This window comes from Piliocolobus tephrosceles, chromosome 11 (genome assembly GCF_002776525.5).
Source record: "Piliocolobus tephrosceles isolate RC106 chromosome 11, ASM277652v3, whole genome shotgun sequence".
Classification (NCBI taxonomy): Eukaryota; Metazoa; Chordata; class Mammalia; order Primates; family Cercopithecidae; genus Piliocolobus; species Piliocolobus tephrosceles.
In genome coordinates, this window is record NC_045444.1 from 110,427,255 (window position 1) to 110,433,506 (window position 6,252).

Genomic DNA, 6,252 nt, shown 5'->3' on the forward strand with positions numbered 1-6,252 from the left:
GATAGATTCAGGAATACACTGCACAGATCTGCTTTCAGGGAAGAAGAGTGGTCAGCAGAGAGCCTCTAGCCTTCAACTCCTTCAGGGACTGCCCCAGATGCTGAGAACCGTTGGGTCTCAGTTGCTTCCTTCACAGGGAAGCCCGCATTCAGTAACTGAACAAGATAGGAAGATAAAAGCCTGACCATCAAGACAGACTGATGGGCAACACTCGATCTAGAACTCCTTCCTAGATTGGACAAGGCTTTGTAAGGCCTGTACTGCAGCTGACTTCTCCTGCCTAATCCTGTTACCTCCCCCTTCCTTCACAGGCATTGATTCCTAATAAATACGCTCTGAGCCAACCTCTATTATCATATCTGCTGCTGGAGAATGCAACCTGAGACAGGTGGCCAGTAAAAGCCTCACTGTAAAGTTACATTTTGAGCCAAGAAGGAGAGGAGGGAGTAAGCCATGTGGAAATGCGGGCCAAGTACTGTTCTGGAAAAGAAAAGAGCATGTGTTAAGGCCTTGAGGTGAGCACATGCCAGGGGTTTTGTAGAGACAGCCAGGCACCCCATGAGGCTGGAGCAGAGTGAGGGAGTGCTCAGAGAAAGACAGAACAGACAGGTCACCAGACAGACCATGTTGAGCCCAGAGAGCATTGATAAGGGCTTTGGTTTTTACTTTAAATTAGATGGGAAGCCGTTGGAGAGTTTTGAACAGAAGGCTGGTTTAATCTGCCTTCAATTTTTTAAAATTTTTATTTATTTATTTTTCGAGACCAAGCCTCACTCTGTCACCCAGGCTGGAGTGGAGGGGTGTGATCTTGGCTCACTACAACCTCCACCTCCTGGATTCAGGTGATTCTCGTGCCTCAGCCTCTCAAGTAGCTAGGATTACAGGCACCCGCCACCACACCCAGCTAATTCTTGTACTTTTAGTAGAGACAGGGTTTCACCATGTTGGCCAAGCTGGTTTCGAACTCCCAACCCCAGGTGATCCGCCCACTTTGGCCTCCCAAAGTGCTGGGATTACAGGCATGAGCCACTGCGCCTGGGCTAATCTGCCTTCAATTTTAAAAGGCAAGAGTAGAAACAAGGTGTCAGTCAAGAAGTTAACTGAGAAATTAACAGGGTAATTGAGAAATGATGTGGCTTTCTAAGGGTGCTGCTGGTGAGAGGACATCAGATTCTAGACTTATCTAGAAGGTGGTGCCAGTGAGATTTGTTGAATATGGAATAAGAAGAAGTCAAGAATGACACCAAGATTTGTGGGTTCAGCAACTGGAAAAGTGGAGCTGCCATTTACTGATCTGTGGAAGATGTAGGAGGAGTAGGTTTGGAAGGGAAGAAGGGGAATTCACTTTTGGACATAGGAAGCTTGAGATGAGTATTACGTCTCCAAGTGAAGGGGCTGAGTGGGCAGCTGGATACAGGAGGTGTTTGTTTGTTTGTTTGTTTGTTTGTTTGTTTTGAGATGGAGTCTTGCCCTGTTGCCCAGGCTGGAGTGTGTTGGTGCAATCTTGGCTCACTGCACTTCCACCTCCTTGGTTCAAGCAATTCTCCTGTCTCAGCCTCCCCAGCAGCCAGGATTACAGGCGCATGCCACCATGCCCAAATAATTTTTGTATTTTTAGTAGAGACAGGATTTTGCCATGTTGGCCAGGCTGGTTTTGAACTCCTGACCTCAGGTGATCCACCTGCCTCAGCCTCCCAAGGTGCTGGGATTAGAGATGTGAGCCACCGTGCCCAGCCTGAATATAGGAGTTTTGTATATGCTACTGAATAGTAGAGAGGCCTAGACTGCAGCCATTATTTTGGGAGTTAAATGCACAGGGATGGAATATGCTGGGCCACCCTCTGCAGGATCAGCAGATGCTCACTGGGTGGTAGCAGAGTACAGGAGCCAAGTTCATGCTTGCACTTAAGGCAGCAGGATGGTCAAAATTAAGTGAGAGAAAGGCTCTCTACAAATAATTGTTCAAAAATTTTAATGAGGGCTTTCCGTGTTAAACTAGATTAAAATGGAAACCAGGGCTGAATAATTCCTGAAGAGACAAAGTCAGTCAGTCTTCCTAAGTGATCTTAACCTTGCTTGATTTGCAAACGTAAGTGAAACTTCACTTAAGCTATTGCTTCTAAATGCCTGTATTAAAGAAAAACAAAACTTCAGCTCAACCATTCAGATGCAGTCAACAGACTTATAATTAAATAACTCGGGATTTTCCCACAGGATAGACCAAATAAAGCCACTTTATAACTGTAATCAATTATTTTCTTTGCATTATTTCTGCATTCACTCTTCCAAGCTTCTCCAACAGAGCCCTGGAAACACTTCCGGTTTAGAGCAGCCCAATTCATGAATTGCTGTTTGCACAAATAAGCCCTTTAAAATATTATTGTGCCTTGGTTTACTTTTTTTTTTTTTTTTTGAGACAGAGTGTTACTCTGTCACCCAGGCTTCAGTACACTGCTGGGATCTAAGCTCACTACAACCTCTGCCTCCCGGGTTCAAGCGATTCTTGTGCCTCAGCCTTCTGAGTAGCTGGAACTACAGGCATGTGCCCATCATGCCCTGGTAATTGTTGTATTTTTAGTAGAGATGGGGTTTTACCATGTTGGCCAGGCTGGTCTCGAACTCCCGGCCTTAAGTGATCCATCAGCTTCAGCATCCTGAACTGTGAGAATTACAGGTGTGAGCCACTGTGCCCAGCCCTCTTTTTTTTTTTTTTTTTTGTTTGAGGCAGGATCTCACTCTGTCGCTCAGGCTGGGGGGCAGTGGCACAATCTCAGCTCACTGCGGCCTCTCTGCCTCCTGGGTTCAAGCAATTCTCCTGCCTCAGCCACTGGAGTAGCTGGGAGGAGGCGTGCACCACCATGCCTGGCTAATTTTTGCATTTTTAGTGGAGACATGGTTCATCATATTGCCCCGGCTGGTGTTGAACTCCTGAGTTCAAGTGATCCAAATGTCTCAGCCTCCCAAAGTGCTGGTGCAGGTGAGAGCCATTGCACCTGGCCTAGTTTACCTTTATAATAGCCCTTATGTATTGAATTGTCTTACAAATAAGAAAAATCATCACCCAGAATGGTTCAATGTGAACAATAAGGTAAGGCCCACATAACTCTCATCTTGCACAATGACAGTGAACTGACCCAAAGATGTAACACGGATCCAGTTTATTGAAAAAGCAGTTACTCTGTGTGATTTCTTACAAAACACATGGAAAACATCTCAGCTATAACATATTTTGAAGACAATTTACATAAACAAATTAAGCTCTAAATTTAATTCACCTTTATACATTTTGCAAAATCAGTGCTTAAACACAAAATGATTTTATCAAGTATGCGTATAGCATTTATACTTGTAAGAGTACATGAAATCCAAGAAGGAATATGTGTGTAAATAACAAAGAGGTACGAGGACAGAAGCCTTGGAAACATCAACAGGTCTGGAAGAGAAGGAGGAACCAGAAAAAAAGACTGGAGAGGAGCCAGCCTCCTCCTGCTCCCCTTCCCCACGACTCCATGAGGCAGGAGGAAAATGGATATTGTGTGTGTTGTCCTGAAGACAAAGGAAGAAGGTGTTCTAAGGAGGAGGAAGTGATCGACTGTGTCAAATGCTGCAGATCAACCAAATGAAATGAAATGAAATGAATGGAAGTTTCCATGAATGGCAGGGGTAAAACCTGATTGGAGTGGGTTCAAGTGGTGATGGAAGAGCCTTAGCACAGCCTCTTGGAACTGAAAGACTCTAGGTACACAAAGAGAATTTTTTTTTATATCAATGGCTTTTGGGGAACAGGTGGTGTTTGGCTACATGGATAAGTTATTTAGTGGTGATTTCTGAGATTTTGGTGCACCCGTCAGCTGAGCAGTGTATACTGTACACAATGTGTAGTCTTTTTTTTTTTTGAGACAGAGTCTCACTCTGTTGCCCAGGCTGGAGTGTAGTCACGTGATACATTGCAACCTCCACCTCTCAAGTTCAAGCGATTCTCTTGCCCCAGCCTCCCGAGTAGCTGGGACTACAGGCACCCCCCACCACACCCAGCTAATTTCTGTATTTTTAGTAGAGATGGGGTTTCACCATATTGGCCAGGCTGGTCTTGAACTCGTGACCTTGTGATCCGCCAGCCTCAGCCTCCCAAAGTGCTGGGATTACAAGCATGAGCCACCATACCCAGCCCAGTGTGTACTCTTTTATCCCTAACCCCCTAATCGCCCCCCACCTTCCTCCCAAGTCTATGGTATTATTCTTACATCTTTGCGTCATCATAGCTTAGCTCCCAGACACAGAGATAATTGATTTCTGAGCTGCCCTGCTGAGTCAGAAGGCGGAATCTATGAATAAAGTTCCATCCACTGACCATCCACTGACAGCTATGTGATCTTGGATAAGTCACTTTACCCTAGCAATAGAAACAGCATGGTCTTTATAGTCAGAGAACTTTGCTGTTAACTAGCAGTGAAATCTTTGGCAAGCTAGTGTCTTTATCAATTGTGCATTTCTAAAGTAAGAATAATAATGTTACCTTTTAGTGGTGTTGCAGAGATAACGTGTGGTATTTATTGTTAACTCGTGCTTCTTACCTTGGACTTTGTTTTTTTTTTTTTTTTTTAAGATGGAGTCTCGCTCTGTGGCCCAGGCTGGAGTACAGTGGCACGTTCTCGGCTCACTGCAACCTCTGCCTCCCTGGTTCAAATGAGTCTCCTGCCTCAGCCTCTAGAATAGCTGGGATTACAGGTCCATGCCACCATGCCAGGCTAACTGTTGTATTTTTAGTAGAGACGGGGTTTCACCATGTTGGCCAGGCTGGTCTCAAACTCCTGACCTCAAGTGATCCACCCACCTCGGCTTCCCAAAGTGCTAGGATTACAGGCTTGAGCCACCGTGTCTAGCCCTTACCTTGGACCTTGATCTCGAAATGTCTGTCCCGCCATCACCTCCTCTGACTCGAAATACCTGTATCATGCTAGACTTCCTTGAGGGAGTATTTTATAGTTGTACTATAAGAATGATAATGATGATAATAATAAATGCCAATATTATTTCTTGTAATAAGAAGTTCCTATTTTCCTGAAGCCATACATTTCAAGTGAAATAAGTAATTCTAAATAGGATAATTTAAATTGGATAATTTTAAAGTGTCTATCATTGCAGTGGTTTATTTGCAAAATTCCTAAAAGGAAAAAGTTTATCATTGCCATCACAGCAGGTTTCCTCATCCAGATAAGGAAACTAGACAAATGCTAGTGTGTTTGAACTAGCTAAACAAAACTAACTTAAATGAACATTTAAAACTTTCCCTAGTGGCCATTCCTTAACAAAATGTCAAAATCCCTGTTGCTACATTGACTAAAAGGTCATGATGAATGGAATATGTAAGACTTGGCTCATATAAACCTAATCAGATAGTTAGAGATGTTGGCAGTTTAGGACCTGCTGCCACAAATGTGTGAACAACCTTTTGTAATCTATTGACCTGCATGTTTTTTCTTTACCCCAACTCGTTCCTTACATGTAGGCTCAATTTTCAGTTATTTGCTTTACTGGTTCAACAAAAGCCAGGAAGAACAACTTGGTAGTAATCAGAGTGTTATCCAACTGTATATTGTTTACTTTATTGTAGATACTGGTAAACAGTGGTTAATAAATAGTTTTATATTCCTTTATGCAAAAAAAAAATAATAATAAGTTCCTACCTTCAACATTTGGATGAACTAAGGTTATGTTAACTTCATGGGTCAGCACTCTAATGTGGCCTTGACTTTCTACTCTTCACATTTCAGATACTTTGAGTGTAATCACAGGCTAGCCATTTGCCTGTTGCTATCAGATCCACTCTATGTGTACCTCACTTGGTCTATATTGCAGGGGGTTGACTTCTGCAAACTACATATCCCAGACTTGCTTCCTGATACGTTTGTATGATGGAGGCAGTGGTGGAACATTGGAAGGTAGGAGGAAAGAAGAAACCAGGGTATTTCTCCTCCACCGTTCCTGCTTAGGGAGTGTGCCTTCTCTGTGGCTCCAGTCCCCACTGGCTATAGCTTCCCTCTTTTGTCCCAGCCCTCAACAGGCAGTCTCTGCTGGGGTTCTTGGTCCCATTGGGCTCACCTAACTCCTGTGCTCTGGTACCATCTGTTCCCTTCGTCTCTCCAGTCTTGCTGTCCCTAATCTCTTAAGCCTTTCAGTTCTTCTAACACCTTTGTAACTAGTTCCTTGTATTAAATTTCCTTCCTGGAACCATCTGGTGTGCCTTTGTTC